At 38.2% G+C, this 17,651-nt stretch overlaps 1 protein-coding gene across 2 annotated transcripts in view; it reads right to left on the reverse strand.

Annotated features, from left to right (window-relative positions):
- Positions 1-17,651, reverse strand: part of STK39 (serine/threonine kinase 39) — a 331,699-nt gene that overhangs the window by 288,555 nt on the left and 25,493 nt on the right. The window lies entirely within an intron of this gene.

Raw genomic sequence — 17,651 nt, forward strand, 5'->3', positions numbered from 1 at the left:
TGAGTGAAAGTGGATACCAAAGGTGCTCAAGCAGCCCCAAAAAGGACTCAGCAAGACCTCCCAACAGAGGTGCCAGTCCTGCTGAACACCCCACAGACGCCACTAAGGCTATTTATTACCCCACTGATAACATGAGGAAGGTGAGACACAAAGAGGTTAGTGGCTGCCCCGCAGTCAAACAGCTAGAATTTGAACCCAAGTTTTTCTGACTCCAATTCTAGCACTATATATAGCCTGTGCTGCCTGCCTCTAAGAAGACATGGGTCTATGAAACAGTAAATGCAGCAAGGGTTGAAAATCTGGTCAACATCACTATTTTAAAATAAAAGTGTGCCTGGGGCGGCCAGGTAGCACAGCAAGTAAGAGCACCGGCCCCAGTGTAGGGATGACCTGGGGATCAAATCCAGGCTCAGACAGCACCCACCCAGAAACACCTGGCCGTGTAAACTTTAGCAAGTTACTTAACCCCAATTGCTTATTAAAAAAAAAAAAAGTGTGCCTTTTATCTCTTTACCTCTCCCATTACTTTTCAAGAGTGTTACTAAATATGGTGGTATTGCTCAACTTTGGAACAACACATTTAAAAGTAAATATTGTAATTGGACAGACTAACCTTACATTCACTCAAAAGGAAGTAACTAATTCTCTTTGTTTATTGATCATCCTGGCCCCTTCAGGTACTTGCAATATTGTACATAAGATGCATGTTTGATTATATTAAACTTCTTTCACCAAGAAGAATTTACTCAAGAGTTCAGCACATCCATCATACAAATAGCTGACAAGCTATGACTTCCCAACAAAATTGTACCTTTCAACTCTGGTTCTGAATAAATACACTGATATGCTAAGGAGCAAAATTGTTCTGGAATTACAGAAATTCTCAAACACAGAAAGAAAACTATAATATGGCTTTGTACCATGTCATGTGTCAAGAAAGGTTAAGAAATATAGAAAAGATGGAGATAAATATGATTTGGTAGCCTGAGAACTCACCTTATTTCAACAGGCACAGAAAACCTATGGGCTATAAAATCAAGGCTATCAATTAGTCAAGATGGATTGTTTGACAAAAATATACTGACTGACCAATGTTTTGTATTATTTCATGTAGAAGAATCACAGAATACATAGCAAAATCTTGTGAACTCAATACCAAATTGTATAAAAACAAAAGATTGCCACAAAATCATACATTATGTACTAAAAATTTTAAGGGATGTCAAAAGTTGTAAGATTCATTTTGTCAACAAATTTAATTACTTTATTTTGTCCAAGTTGATTTGCACACCAATTTCCTTTTATTCTGTAAATACATATATACATATATATATATATATATATACATATATATATATGTGTGTATCTGTCTCCTTCACTAGAATGTAAGCTCTTTGAGGGTAAAGATTGTTCCATTCTTCATATCTGTAACCCCAGGGCCTAACAGTGTCTGACAATCCCAGGCATTTAACAAATTTATACTGACTGATAGACATAACACTGGAATATAAGACTTTGGAGGGCACCAGATTATCAAGACCATCAAATGTGGGATGAGGAGTTTGACACCATGAGCAATAATGAGTCACTAGAAGGTTAAGACTAGGAGTGACATGATCAGATAAAGAAAGATTAATCTGGAAAAGATATGAATAATGGGTCAAAAGGGGAAGAAATTAGAATCAGGAAGAGCAATGAGGAGACCTTTGATAGGTGATGAGGATCTGTCTATACTACAGTGAAAATAGACAGGAGACATGAGAAATAATGCACAGATGGAACTGACAAAATTTGACACCTACTTGGACAAGTCTGGGGGAGAAAGAGCAGTTACAGACAACAGAAGGCTTCTAACATGGATAGTATTACTGACAATGAAGTCAGGGAAGGTTTAAGGTGAAATTCATTAATTAAGTTTTAAATACATTAAGTCTGAGGTGCCGCATGGATGAACATTCAGGTAAAGATGTGCTGCACATGGCCTAAGCATGGGTTTGACCTCAGGAGAAAGATCAGAAATGAGAATAAAAATTTGAAAGTTATCAAGATGATCCACTGAAATGAGAAGTAAATGAGAACGTGAGAAAAAAGGACCTAGGAGAAAGCTTTGAGATCTGAAAGGAATCAGAAAACAGAAGAGTGGTTAAAAAGGAAAGAGAGTATTACGTACAGAGGAAGTGGTCAACAGTATCAACAACTACAGAGGATGAAGATTAAGAAAAGGTCCTTAGATTTGACGATAATGGTGTCAAAAGTGGTCCTTGGGGGGAGGGGGGGCGGAGAACAGTAAGGCTTGAGAATTGTTGGGGGAAAGACCACATTGTAATCAGGGATGAGGTCATGAGGAAGTAGAGGCATTCAATGTACAATATTTTTTTAGTTAGTGTGATAATAAAGTGGGGGAGTAAAGACATGGTAGACCCGAAATAGAAAGGCCCCAAGGGTTATCATTTTTTTTTTCAGAATGGAAAGCACCATACATGTCTGCAAGTAAGTGGGAAGGATCTATTGGAAAAGGGTATATTCAAAAATGAACAAGAGAAGAAGAGTGTAACAGGCCTCCTCTCTCCCTCTCCTAATCTACTCTTCTCCCCATAAGCAACAGCCCTATCAGTCAATCAAGTTGGCTTACTTCTAGCCATGTATGTTAAGCTATCGTCAGGGAAGAGTGCCATGATTGGCTACTGATCTGGAAGTTAGTGGGCATACAAAAAGAGCAATTCACCCCTCCCCTAGAAAGAGCACAGCTCTGAGCTGTCCAGAGAGTTAGTAAGGAAAAGGGATCCCATTTAATTTCCCAAGCAGCTGAAAGCTATGAGCACACTGCTCTACCTAGGCAAGTCAGTGACCACAATTAAATGGGGCCATCTCCCTTTTTACAGGGTCTTGTGAGAACCCAAAAGACCTAAAGACCTAGAGTTTTTGGTGGCATCTCTCATCAGCAAGGCTGTGGCAATAGCATCTATCCCTTGGACTGGCAGTGGCTATCTGAATCAGGAAATACCTGCACTGAGCAGTTCTACCATCACCAGGAGAAAGTACCACAAACACTGGCATGAAAAAGGTGGTACCTAGGGAGGAGATGGCAAAAGAGAGAGGCCACTGGAAATATCAAGTTCAGTTGACTGGACAATGAAAACAGAAGAGAAATGTACCATGGCCAATGAGCAGCCTTGCAAAACTATTTATGCCCCAAAAAGGTTTGAATATTGACCTCCCAGCTAACTGTGCTCATAACAGTAAGTGAATAACCGAATTCTGTTCTGGTCATTCTATTAGGTGTTTGGATTCTCTTGTGCTTATCATGGCTTTTTTCAAGTAGGAATAAATCACCTAATCTGTATCTGTATCCAATTCTTGTTTATACATTGAGTACCTATTTCACTTTCCCCTCTTTTCTTGTAAACAAACCCTAGACTAGAATCAAAAATGGAATTGTCCCTGTAGTAGTCAAGGTAGGGGTAATGAATCAATGAATTTAAGAGCAGTAAACTCAATCCCTGGAGGAGAGTGCAGAAACCCCCAGTACTATACCTGGTTAATAACCACATGGATAGGTTATAGAACAGGTCTTCAGCCCCGGAACCTTAGTCCCAAGGTCCTGTCATTATATTACAAAAGTCTACTTAATGAAAGAGGTGTAAAAGGATGGTACACATAAAGGAATTAACCCTAAACAGCAATAAGGACATTCCATTCTCTGAGACAGAATTCTGCTCTTAATTATCATAAACTGAAATGAGTACTTTCAGATGTGTATGTATGTACGTATATGAAAACAGAGTTGAACATACAACTATGAATATAATAAATTCAAACTGTTACTTTAAAAGCTGTCCTGCTAGACTGCGGTGCCTTCTGGCCTCCCTTTAGTTCTCTTCTGTGAATTTCAAAAGCTTAATTTCAATGACCCTCTTTTCTTTCTCTCACCCCACAAAAAGAAACCTCCCCCCCACACCACCACCTTTTTTCTTTACAAACATCCCTGTTCTTTAGTCAGGGACCTCAAAATAAGCATTTGGTTACAAATCACTTACTTGTGTATTGGAGAGTCAACAATCCTGAGTTCAAAGTCCCACTCTTGCCATTTCACAGAAATTATTTTGGTCAAATCACTTAACTTCTCTGAGACTTAGATTCCTTATCTGTTAACTTCTCATAATATTTGCACTAACTGTTTCACAGGGTGTTTGTGAAGAATGCAAGTTGTAAATTGTAAAATACTCTGTAAACATGAAGTATTACTATTACCTTACACAAATCTAAAGTTTAAACATCAAGCTAAACAATCCCATAATGGCCATGTCTGAACAGGTTTATCTCCCTTAGTACTCTGAGACCATTCATCACCTGTCTGTCAGGAGCGGGGTGGCATGTATTGGTTCTGGGGGACCAGAGAAGTCTCTTAAGGCTTAAAGTCATTGTCTAGACAATGATGTTGTTACTGTATAAACAATTTTTCTGGTTCTGCTCACCCAACTCTGAATCAGTTCATATAAGTCTTCCTAGGTCTCTGTAGCCATCCCTTTCACTATTTCTTATGGTGAAATAATGTGTCATCACATTCATATACTATGACTTCTTCAATCACCTTCTAACTGATGGACAGCCACTTAGTTTCCAGTTCTCTGCTGTAACAAAAGGAGACTGCTATAAATATTTCTGTACATATAACTTCTTTTCCTTTCTTTGAGCTTTCTGAGGTATAGGCTTAGAAGACGTTACCTCTAGGTCAAAAGTATACACAGTTTGATGACTTTTTTAAGTTAAGCATAGCTCCAGATTGCTTCCAGAAGAGCTATACCAATACCTGACAACTCCACCAATAATGCATTGGTATGCCTGAGCACCTCCCTTATCCTTCCCTGCCAAACACCACTTTTTAAAAGAGTAAAGTGGGTCCCAGAAAAGTTAAATATTTTACTTAAGTTCATATATACCCTAAGTGGCATTGTCAGGAAAATACAGTAAGCATTAAAAAAGGATGTTTAGGCCAAGTTTAGTGGAAAATTTTAAGGAAGAGATCACTTTCAATCAGGAGGGTCAGGAGAGCTTCCATTTGCATGGATTTCAATAAGCAGCAGAGTCATTCTTTTAAAGATAGGCAGGTCTTCAAATGCTAGGACATCAACTATTCACTGACAGGAATACTAAATTCCTTTCTAGGGCCTGAAAAGGAACTCAAATGTCTTAAATGGCATTTTTTAATCTTTCATTTAAATATATATATATATATACACACATACATATGCATATATATTAAATATACACACATATATGGCTTCTGGATATGAGGGATATATATGTGTGTATAGCATATACATAGGGTATATAGTATGTATAATATAATATGACAATCACAGAGATGCATGTGTGTATATCCTATGCTTTTCATATCCTACATGATATAGTCATCCAGTGAACATACATGCCCTTTTCTAAAAAATGCCCTTGTTGTCAAGACTTCTTTCCACTTCTAGGATGTTAGTCATAAAACTATGATTTAGAAAGGACCTGAGAGAACACAGGATCATGAAACTAGAGCTGGCAAGATCCTGAGATGACAACTACTTGCACCCCTTCATTTTACAAGTGAAAAAACTGAGGAACAAAGTTGAATGACTTTTCCAAAGTCACACAGGCAAAAAATTCCTAAGAGATGGAGTCTGAACTCAAATCCTTTGACTCCACATTTATTACTTTTTCCACTGGACCATACATCTTATCTAGTCCAAATTCCTGTCCAATGTAGATATCACTGGCACATGGTTATCCAACCTTCACCTGAACACCTCTAGGGATGGAAAACAACCTTACAAGCCAAAACATCCCATTTCTAAAGCATTTTCATCACCAGAAAATCCTTCATCAACTATTAAGTCAAAATTTACTACACAGAAACTCAATCCATCGGTCCTAGGTCTGCCCACAGGAGCTACAAGCAGATCTACTCTCCCTTCCAAGTGACCCCTCCAAATAGCTGAAGATAGGTGTCTGGCCTGCTCAACTCCCATTCCTCCAAACGTTCCTTATGTGATGAGCTTTTCCCTTTGAGGTAGCCCTCAGGACAAGCTCTAGTTTATTACAGTCTCTCCTTCAATAAGCACTTCAGAACTGAATTATTCACTGGAGCTCCAACAGGGAAGGAGAACAGCTCAAGGCTAATATCCTACAGTATTCTAATGACAATTTTAAGTCCAAGGAGACAGGATGGAGGACAGGAGGAGGTCTGGTATCCAGGAAGGCCTCAGTTCTTATTCAGGCTCTGACATGGAGAGACTAACTGTAGGAACATGGAAAAATTCATTAACTCAAGCATTCCTGAAACTGTTAGCGACTAAGCAGTTGCTGATTTCTACTGGTGGAGGGAGCTGCCACAGTGAATTCACTACATTTATGAAATAAATCTGGATGGGGAAAAAAAAGCCAGCCAAAGAAAACCTTATTTCTTTTATTGCTGGAGTGCATGTTGTTCAATTGTTTTTCAGTCATGTTCGACTCTTCCTGACCCCATTTGGGGTTTTCTCGGGTATGGAATTCAGCTGTTATTCAAAAGGTTAATACCAAAATATACAAACATGATCGTCCTAACTTTGTAATAAAAAATACACATATACACACACACACAGAGGGAGAGAGAGAGACAGATATATGTTTTAAGTTATTATTAGGCAAAAGCCACATATCCATGCCAACCTTGCTTTATACAACGTCTAGCACTATGTAAAGGGAAAAAGGGTGGCATAACAGAGACAGTCAGCCTTGGAGGCAGGAAGTGCCAGCTTCAAGTTCAACCCTTTTTTGGTTATAGAATAAGAACCAATCTGTAACTGGTAAAAGGAATTTTTCCTCATCAGGGTTCCCCACACTAATGAAATTACAAGTGTGAACAAAAAAGTGCATTAAATAGGTGATCAAAGGACAATCATTAAATGTAGTAGACACTATATGCCTAGAAGAAAATTCTGATCTAATAGATTACTGACACATCTCCATCCTGTTTTATTGTTGTCTGAGGGGGACTGGAAGATGAACACTGTACATTAAAAAGAGCACTCAATTTGGAATCTGAGGACCTAGTTCAAATTCTCCCTGAAAACTTACGAGCTGTGCAACTTTGGGAAAGCCACCCTTCCTGGGCCTCAACGTCTTCATCTGTAAAATGAGGTATGAGGATGAGATGGCCTCTGAGGTCTGTTCCAGTTCTAGGATCTATGAGTCTATGAAATCAACACTAGGTAACGGACTATACTCCAAAACCTTATTGTTGGTACTTTCATCCTGTCCAGAAAGAGTCAGCCCTGGAGAATAACTAATGGGAGGGTGTATCATAGAAGGACAACAAGGCAGCTGGTTGCAGATTCATTCTCGAAAAGAACCAGTGATGTCTTGACTTGCTCAAAAATTGGATCTAAGTGAGGTGGAACTGTACAAAGTCGTCCGTATCACTCTCTCCTCCAGTCATCAGAGTCCAGTGAAAATTCAGAGAAGCAGCCAGAAAGGGAAAAAGTGGCTAACTCCTCCAACTGATATAAAATGAGATCTACACGTACCAATCACTAGATGACACACCTCACCACCACTAGTACTACTAAGTCAAAAGGACTAGGATTACTCCATCTATATTAACACTCTCTACCCCTTTTTTGTTAAGATGACGATGATGATGAGAGCAGCTAGCATTTATTTAGTCTGAATTTTTCTTGTTTTTCTTTTATGGGATGTTTACAGTACCATATTGTAAAATTTAGGTTAAGTATTTGGTCATAGGCTATATTATACAATACTATACATATATTTTAAGCATTTCTTAGTTTCTAAACTTCTGTGTCATCTACTGGCCTTCCTATATCATCTACGCCTTCTGCAAAACTCCCAAAAAATTACCATTTAATTTCTTATGCTGACCCATCAAAACAGCAATGGGGGAAAAAATGATATATAGAAGGGTTAACTGTAGGTTAACCTTTTAGGTTTGCAAAGCATTTTATAAATAACTCATTTTATCCTCAAAACAATCCTGAGAGGTAGATATCATCCCAATTTTGCAGAAGAGGAAACTAAGGGTTTAAGTAAAGATTATGAGTCTTGTACAGGAGATGGCTAGGTAGCGCAGTGAATAGAGCACCGGCCCTAGAGTCAGGAGGACCTGAGTTCAAATCTGGCCTCAGACATTTAACACAAAAACTAGCCATATGACCTTGGGCACAACTGCCCCTCCAAAAGGCAAAAAAAAAAAAAGAGTCTTGTACAGGGCTACATAGCTAGGAAGGGTCTGAAGCTAGATTTGAACTCAAGTCTTCCTGACTCCAATCCTAGCACTCTACCCACTGCATTACTTAACTTTTCTCTTTCAAGCCTAACTACAATAATCATTTTAACTTAATTTCATAGTATAAAACGAAGGCTGGAACAAATGTAATAAGTATTATACTATGCAATTTGACCTAAACTGTATCCCCTAGGAATAAGCCTTACCAGAAACTAAACCCTAAACTCAGAAGTCACAGCCTCCCTCTTCCGGGTGTCCTCTGCCTTGAGATCAAGTCTGTCTATGAGATTAAGACTGTCAATGAAAGAACCAGTTCAGAAGACAGATGCAACATGGCACAGTGGAAGAGAATACAATCTATGATGGCTTTTAAAAGAATTGAATGCGCAAAGGCGAAGGGGGGAATTGCAAACAAAAGCATGGAGGCCAGAAATCACATGGCCACCATTCATGGGACAAGAAAGCAGGCCTGGATGTGAACAGTGAGAGAAAGAGACAGACATGCAGAGTTCATAAAGAGGTTAGGGAGGGCAAAATAAATCAGCAGTGGAAATGAAAAATATTGCCAAGCAAGAAGCAATGGTTTGGCTCCTCACCAAGCAGGTACAGGGAGAAGAGGCAAGAGAAGAGGGCCAAGGACAGACCCTTGGAGAACACCCACATCATGAGACCAAAAAGATGAGGAGCAATGGAGGGAGACTGAGAAAAACATGCTGATCTTTCTGGCCTAGGTTTCCCAATACCTCCCACAACAGGTATCCTACCAAAGAGAATTTTATCATTACTGAAAGGCCAATCACCCAAACCAAAAGCAACCCTTGTGACAGTCCAGAATGCCAGTTTTCTTTCCCCAGATAAAAAAAGAGGGACAAAAATCTTACATCTGTAAAGAATCGGCCACCATGGAAAGAAAGAAACAAAGTTGCATTCTCCATTGTATTAAGAAGCCTAGGTTTGTAGAAATACAAGATAAGACATTTGTCTGAGCAAGGCTAAAGGTCATCCCCAGGGGCACTGGTGGGGAGGACAGAGCTGCATCTCATATGCACCCGGCATCCTAGTCTCATATGACTGACCACAGAAGAGGATCTGTTGAAGTGCCAAGAGTGATTTGGCATCCATGAGGACTCAGGCAGTTATGCAATACAATTAATTTTTGCATAGTGTCCTTCCCACAGAACATTCCAATAAGCTTTACAAAGGGCTTCATTCATTCATAAACACAATAAAAGCAAAAGTTTAAAAGGGGAAACTTTTTAGCTTAGAGGAGGGGCAGGAAATAAACAGTTCAGACAAGGGAGAGGACTTCCCACCTCCTTCCTCCCCTACCTTCCATTTTCCCCCATCTGAAAACTATTGGGATTCAAATGTAAGGGTTGAAAAGAGTTCAAGAAGAACAAAGGACATAGAAGAACAAGGAATGGCAGGGGAAAAAATGGTCCTAGAGAAGTATAGTTAACATAAAGCTCCTCTAAAGAAACATTTCAGTTCTGGTCAGATAGGAGGTCTCCCTTATCTATCAGGATAGAGTAGTTGTTTGTTTGTTTTTTTTTAATTTAATTATCAAATTATAATTCCAGAATCAAAATGTGCAGTTTCTTTCATTTTGCACCCAAGTGCCCAGGTATCCAGGCAGAGAAGGGTATAACTACATGCAACAGTAAAGACTGTTTGCCATGATGGAAAGAAGATTCACCTAGGAGGCACAGGACCCACAGAGCTAAAGAGAGAGGCTCTAAATTCAATCCCCTCCTTCTACAGATAAGGAAAATGAATTCCAGGAAGGATAAGTTCGTGGTGCCAAGTGTAATACATATCAGAGGCTAGATTTGAACCTAGGTAAATGACTATGGAGCAAGGCTCTTTCCACCCGACCATGCTGCCTCAAGCCAATACAGATCTCTGCAACTGTCTGGCCTTAGACTTTTCTGGGCCTGTTTCCTTATCTCTAACATCAGGAGGTTGCATTATTTATTTCATTTCCATTAGCTCCAAAATGTTATGTTTATGATTCTAAGATCCTACCTTCAGATGTCTGCAAAAAGCCCTTGGACTACATTACACTCAACTTAGGTAATATCAGTTTGGGAAGGGGAGGAGGTTCCACAATAGATATAAACAAAAAAAAAAAAAAAAAAAAAAAAAAAAAAAAACCACTACTACTGAGTTGGGCAAATCCTACAGAAGTTTCTGTCCTTAGATAAGGGAGAGTTGTTACCATCAACCTTCAAAAAAACATTATTAGTGTGTTTTCAATCATCTAATTTAATATAATGCCTAATTCAACCACCACACCTCTCTTCCATGGGTCATCTCATAACCAGTAGAGAATTTTTTTTGATCTACCAAGCAGATGTATTACTTTATTCTGGGTCAGACAAGCAAGATTCTACTTTCCTTTCCCTATCCCCACTCTATATTAAAGTGACATCATAAATAACAAAACGTCTGGGAACAAAGTTCCTCCCAACTAAGTCAGCCAGGACAGAAAAGTTTGGAGGGATAGTTAAAACTTCTCCACATATGGTTAGCAGAAATTAGTCAACAAGCATTTATTAAATGCTTACTGCATACCAGACATTGTGCTAAGAGCTAGGGACCCAAAGAAAAAGGTGACACAGTCTCTGTTCTTAAGTACTTTACTGAAGTCTAATGAGGAAGTATGTATATAATAAGTAGGTACATTCAAGATATATATTAGAGAGGTGGAGGGGAGAGGGAAGGGAAGGGGAGAAAATTTGGAACTCAAGGAATTGAGGAACTGAATGTTGTAAACTAAAAGTAAATAAATAATTTTTTAAAAAAGATAAATTTTAGAGAGAGAGAGAGTAGATGGAAAGTAATCTTACAGGGGAAGGCAATAGTGATTGGTAAGACTGGGAAGGATAAAGTAATATTATCCCAGTCCTACAATGAGCTGACTCACCAGGCTTTCCTGAGAAAGGGATTACATTCCCCAATGACCTGAGAGTGAAGGCAAGGTAGCCTGGGCCTCAGCTTCTGTCTTACTGGACTAAGAAATCAGTGAATAATTTCTGCTTGAGCCAGAACTGGAGGAACCACACAAAACATTCCTCAGAGGGGCAGAAGAGAGTAAGTGCCCCTTAAACCATATGGTTCCAGGATGACAATCAAATAGTGATAACTGACTTCCATAAGTCACTTACAAAATTCCATCTAATTCCTTGAAAGTTAAGCCTTATATCACTTTCCACTGACTTCAAGGAATCATGACTGGCTCTTATTCCCATCCTGATTTGTTTTTCTGTATGAGGATGAAGATCCAAAGAGAGGCACTATAGAGAGACAACCCCAGGACCATCAGCAGAATGGAGTTCTCTACTTATGCAAAATCGTAGAATTCTAGAGCTAAGCAAATTCACTGAATTTGAAAATTACATAATCTCAAACTTCTGGATAACAATTTTCTGTTAAAAGAAAAAACCTATTATGTTACCCTCCACCCCTCTCCATAAACAGGGAAGGTGGAGAAAGGAAGGATTACAGAATAATCAGGACCAGTACATCAGAAAACAGAACTGCAAATGTATCAGTTCCAAAACAAATATTGATTGATTTCAAGGTCATTGCTGCCTTAGTATTGTTTTGGAATGAAATGATGCACTATCAGTGAATCTCTAAAAGTAATGAGACTTTGAAGATTGTAGGCTGTAAGAGAACTGTACTAGTTTTTACAATTTTTTTCTTAATAGCCTTAGAAATCAGGGAAGCAAAATTGTCCTTATTTTGTTATTAAGGGATCCCTAGACTAGTAGAGAAAGTTCCAGGTCACAAAAGAAATCATAAGAGGCAGCAACCTTGATTTCAAGTAACTTGTACTCTACCCTCCTAAACATTATTATTCTCATTATTATGGCTCACTGAAGAATAATGGGTACATAATTTTTAATGAAGTTCTATGCCATATCCTATAGGCTTACCAAGCTGGACAATTAACTTCAAAGCAATGGATACTAAGATGATTCAAAAGTCTGAGGAAAAGCAAAACTTCCTATTTTTATCGATGATTAGTTTGTCATCTTTTTTTAGGAAACTCTCTGAACCAAACCCTTCACGTAGGAGATGGTTATAGCAATAAGCTCACCTACACACATGGAGAATGGTAGAACAGCATTTTCAATAAGACTTCTTTGATAATAAAAGTTAAAAGATCTAGTGATAATATGAAAAAATTAACCTGAAACTACTAGAGGATGTGATAGAAAGCCTTCCATTCATTATTCCCTTCTCAAATTACCTAACATTTGCTTATCTGTATCTGTGTTATATTCCCTGCCCCTAAATAGAACATCATAAACTCCCTGGGGACAAGGACCAGTTCATTTTTCTGTCTTTATATTCCCAACATCCAAGATAACTTGCCTATGGCAGGTACTTATTTAAATAGCTGGTAAATTAGTAAAATGAGCTGAAACATTTACAATATTTAGAAATAAAGTCAAGGAGATTTATAAGAGCATATATCTAGAGCTGGAAGGGGCCTTAGAGGCCACCTGGTCCAACCTTTTTACTACAGATGTGGAACCTGAAACCTTTTTGCCTAAGGTCACATTTTACTTAAGGATCTCGTGGGTAGGATTTGAGCCCAGATCCTCTTACTCCCGTCAGGTATTTTTCCACTCTTATCATACTGTCTCCAATCTGGTGCATCAATTTTTTTTTTTTAAATATCACCAAACAGCACTTCTTGAAATGAAAACAGGGTTGGGGGGGATGATTTAGCTAGATGGAGTTGTGAATGGGAAACAAAGAAAAGAGGGTCATTGAAGTATTTTTGAAAGCACAGAAGAGAACAGAAGGAAGGCCTGAAGGAATCACAGACAAGCAAGATAGCTCTCAAAGCAACATCTTGAAACTATGAAACAATCAAAACTGAATATTGCAGAACTACAAAAAACGAATTTGACTCCAAAGAAGAAAGATGAGAAGACATCTCTCCCTACTCCTTTGAAGAAATGAGACATCTATAGAGGTGGAATATTATATGTGACATCAGTGTTTTCAATTTATTGATTGATTTCTTCCTTTCTTTTTTCTTAAAAAAAAATCTTTGCTTATAAGGAATGACTGAAACGGGAATGAGGCAAGGCTACAAGTGGATATTTATTCAACAAAGATATCAATAAAAATCTATTTTTTTTTCAAAAAGTTAACAATGTGGCATTATTATATATTTTCAAAGAAAAGCAAGATATCTAAAAAGGTGACAATTTCAAGTAGTAATGCTCTTTTTATGTTCTCGGTATATGGTGATGCTTATTATATTTGGTATTTTAACTTCAAAATGAAACTACAAAGGCATATTTCAGGAGATGCAGATGAGCAAGGGCACAATATCACAAGCAGGAGGGAAGGCAGAGAGAAAACGTAAATCAGGAAACAGGAACTGTCCCACTTGATTAGAGCACAAAGGCACAGAGGAGAGGGAGATGCTTGGGAACATGGAGACACACTGAGGGAAAAGACACCAAATAGGTGGGAGCAGCCAACACACCACACAGGACCAGTTACTATTATGGCCTTTTGGGATCACACACTTTCAAGGGCCCAGAAGTCAAAACTTAATCCCATTTTAGGATAATTAAAAGATTTTCTCAGTTCTTCATTCCCTTCATCTACCACCTGTGTAAGAGCAGAGCAATAAAGCATGGTTAGCGCAAGGATAAAAAAAAAACATCAAAAGTAGATGTAACCGTGACCCAATCCTCGTGAGAGAACATACTCTGGGAAGGCAGACTACAGATGAGCAGTCCAATAATTAATCAGAACTCTCCTCACAGTCATAGAATAATGTTGATAGCACCTGAACGACCCCTCAAAATGCTTTTTCATGCCTGACTTCTCAGTGCATCATAAATTTTTTAGCTGCTGTTTTCAGGAGGGTGGGGATAAACTTCAAATCATTAAGCCCTCAGCTGGGAACATACAGATGCTCTATCCACAGATTAACCATGCTGGGATTACCTTCTGTCCAGTTCCTAGCAGATCCCACTGACACCTTCTCTTGTCTGAGCTTCCCAGGACAGACTTTCCCTCTGGCTCCCAACCCCACCCAGCTTCAGAAAGACAAAGATCTATTTGTTGGCTTCCACTGTTTCCCCATTGTCCTGGTCTAAGGACAGTCAGCCAGCTGTGACAGGCTGAGAGAGGACAGGGGAAGGACATGAGAAGGGTTTTTTTTTTTTCATTTGTTTGTTTCCAAATCATTCTGAGATTCTCCCAGGGAACCTAGTACCTGGTTTTAGTACAAAAACTTTTTATCAATTAGTCAAGGATATATTGTGTTTGTCTTTCCAATCAATCTTTATTGGTCTATAATGTTCCAGGCTATACAAAGCCATTTTACAGAAGTCTGTCTCATCAAAGGGGGTGAATAAGATTTTCTCCACTCCTAGGACTCTCCCCCACATGGCTTCCTTCCAGAACCCTGCTTCCCTTGAAATCATATCTATTTCCAGAACTCAGATCACTGAGCTTCCTCAGGAAGATGCCCAGAATTCAATTATTATTCACACTCATATTCCAGTCCATTAACATGGAAAATTGAAAGTTGAATATACAAGTATAAAAGGAAAAAATTGCATGAAACTGGTAGAAGTTACAAAATCTAACTAACTGGTATCTTTCTTAAAACTTACATAAACTACCATTAGCAGAAAACCCACAGATAGAAGTGCCTATTTCTTAAATTAAAATACCCAATTCTGTAAAGTCAAAGTGCCTAGAAGCCAATAAAGTGACCCTTGCTGATTCAATGAGACCCTCCCTGAAGAACATATATGCTAGACTAAAAATAAATAAATGTAAAAATGCCTTTTCATTTCTATCTCCTCATACCATCCTTCACACACAACTGCAAAAAATGCAATAAAAAGTCAACATTTCATTGAGTCAGGAAGCACATAGCACAACTGATGTTATGACCTTTTTGCCCCATATCACTACACTAACAGCTTTTTTTTTTTGTTTCAGTTAACATGTAGACCCTTAAGAGTTAACACTTAAGGGTTTACATGTTAACTAACAGAAAGAACACAAAAGAGACAGGATACTTCATCCAACTAAGTTAACATTCCAAAAAGAGGGAAATTCCCAGCAAATGAGTAAGTCTTAGGAGAATACCACCAATAGAACCAGACCATCCAATTCAATAATCACAGTAACATTTATATTGTGCCAGACACTACACTAAGCATTTTACAATTACTACCTAGGAGGTAGGTGTTATTATTATCCCCATTTTACAGATGAGGAAACTGAGGCAAATAGGGTACAAGTGATTTGCCCGGGGTCGCACATGTAGTGTCTGAGGCTTCATTTGAAATCAGATCATCCTGACTCCAGAGCTAGCACTCAATCTGCTGTGCCACCTCGCCACCTTGTGTGCAACATTCTGCTCCTACAGGTAAGTTCCCCCATATCTCTAATGACAGGCGAAAGAAATGTTTCATTATCTATTATTTGACCAAGACTGGTTACTGAAGTTCAGACCCCTCTCAGCATTGTTTTCATTTACATTATGTCAACAAATATTAACTAAGCACTGACTTCATAAAGAAGAGATGACCTAAGCACTACCCAAGGTAAAGATGGGAAGAATGTGAGGCAGGAAAGCAGTCTGGTTTAGTTAGAAAGTTAAACACAAGAACAGGAATAATAGGCTATAAGGCTAGAAAGGTAGGTTGGATCCAGATTTTTTAGGTCTCTGATGCCTCTGCTGTACCTCTGATGAGGTTTAATGCCAGGATCAGGAGTTTTTACTTTGACTGACAGGTACTAACTTTTCTTCTTAAGTTTCAAGTAGTTTCAAGTTGCATCAATAGACAGGATGGTAAAATGTCAAATGTTCTGGATTTGGAATGAGAGAATCCTGGTTTTACCACTTACTTCGATGTAAATTTGAATGAGTCATTCAAACTTCTCCAGACATCAGTTTCCCCATCTGCAAAATGAGGAAGTCAGTCTTCATGACCTCTAAGAGTCCTTCCAGCTCCAAATCTATCCTAAAAATCAGTGGTTAGATCCAAATTGGCAAGTTTCACATATTTACAGATTCAATGTTTGGACAAATTCTGAAGTTCAATGATACTTATAATCATGTATTATTACACTCCAATGGTTAAAACCATCTAAACTAGATTTGGTTTGCAGTTTGGGGGTTGTCTTTTTGTTTTGTTTTGATGAGCATATACAAACACCACTCTTTCATCCTGGTAATAATTTACTCACTCTGAGATGCATAACATTTTATTTATCCTCTCAACAAGGAAGAAAGTAATAAAGAAACAACACTCTTTCTGTTGCATCTAAGGAACTAAATTTGCAATTGTTCTAAGAATTCAACCAACTGGCAACAGGATATGAATTTAATCAAGTTGTCCTTTTGAACAAAGGCATCCTGCTTGCTGAGAACATTTTCCACTTGTCCCATTATTCTGCTCATCACCCCACTTTCACTGAAATCAGCAGCTGTGCTTTTGCTTCAAGCAAGTAGACAAATATTTCTAAGACAAAACAAAGGATCTGAAGAGACTTGGACATTCATACTTGATTTCAGCATCTTATTAAGTCAATATATAAGATGGAGAGGTTTTTAGCTATAAGGAAGTACCTTGTAGAAAGTGGCTCACTTAACTGACCCCACAAAATGTAGCTTGTATTTAAATGGCGTCTATATTAGACAAAGAATTAGGAAAGGCCAATTTCATGATTTGGACAGATAAAAAATGACATCACTTCCTACAAAAATAAAGTAGATGCTCTTGTACCCAAAAGAAGCTAATTAGGCACATGAAGGCGGTCATGTGGTAGAAAGATCAGATCTTCACCCAGAAAATGGTTGCTCCTATATGAAAAGTTTACTTTTATGGATCCCATTAAAGTTAAATCTCTCTTAATGTCATTGATCTCTCCCCAATAGATTTTGCATCTGGAAGTTTATTTCATATCTTAAGTGGAAAAGAAACAATTCAAAATGTTTCTATGATCCTTTTTACAACTTCAATCTTTCTATAGCTACGTTGGTCCTTAATGGTACCAACTAAAGTAGCAGCACACCCCTCAGAGTACTTTAGTTATAATTTCCAGTATCACTTCAGCTCCTCAATAAAAAGGATGCTCAATTAAATCCTTAAGAGTTGTTTTTAAGTACATGTCATATTCTCTTTCCAATGAAGCTTTTTTCTTAAGTTTTGTTAATAATAAATAACACCAATCATCAACTTGATTTAATTAAAAAAGAAAACAAACTTCCTTCAATCCTGTTAGGTATCTACCCTGTAGCATACACTTCTGAGTGTTGTTATATTTCACAACAAAAAGAAGCAAACTATTTAAGTAAAAAAAGTACAGAACTACA

This window comes from Petaurus breviceps, unplaced genomic scaffold, assembly GCF_028583685.1.
Source record: "Petaurus breviceps papuanus isolate PSGF00001 unplaced genomic scaffold, PetGlider_PUasm1.0 91133, whole genome shotgun sequence".
Classification (NCBI taxonomy): Eukaryota; Metazoa; Chordata; class Mammalia; order Diprotodontia; family Petauridae; genus Petaurus; species Petaurus breviceps.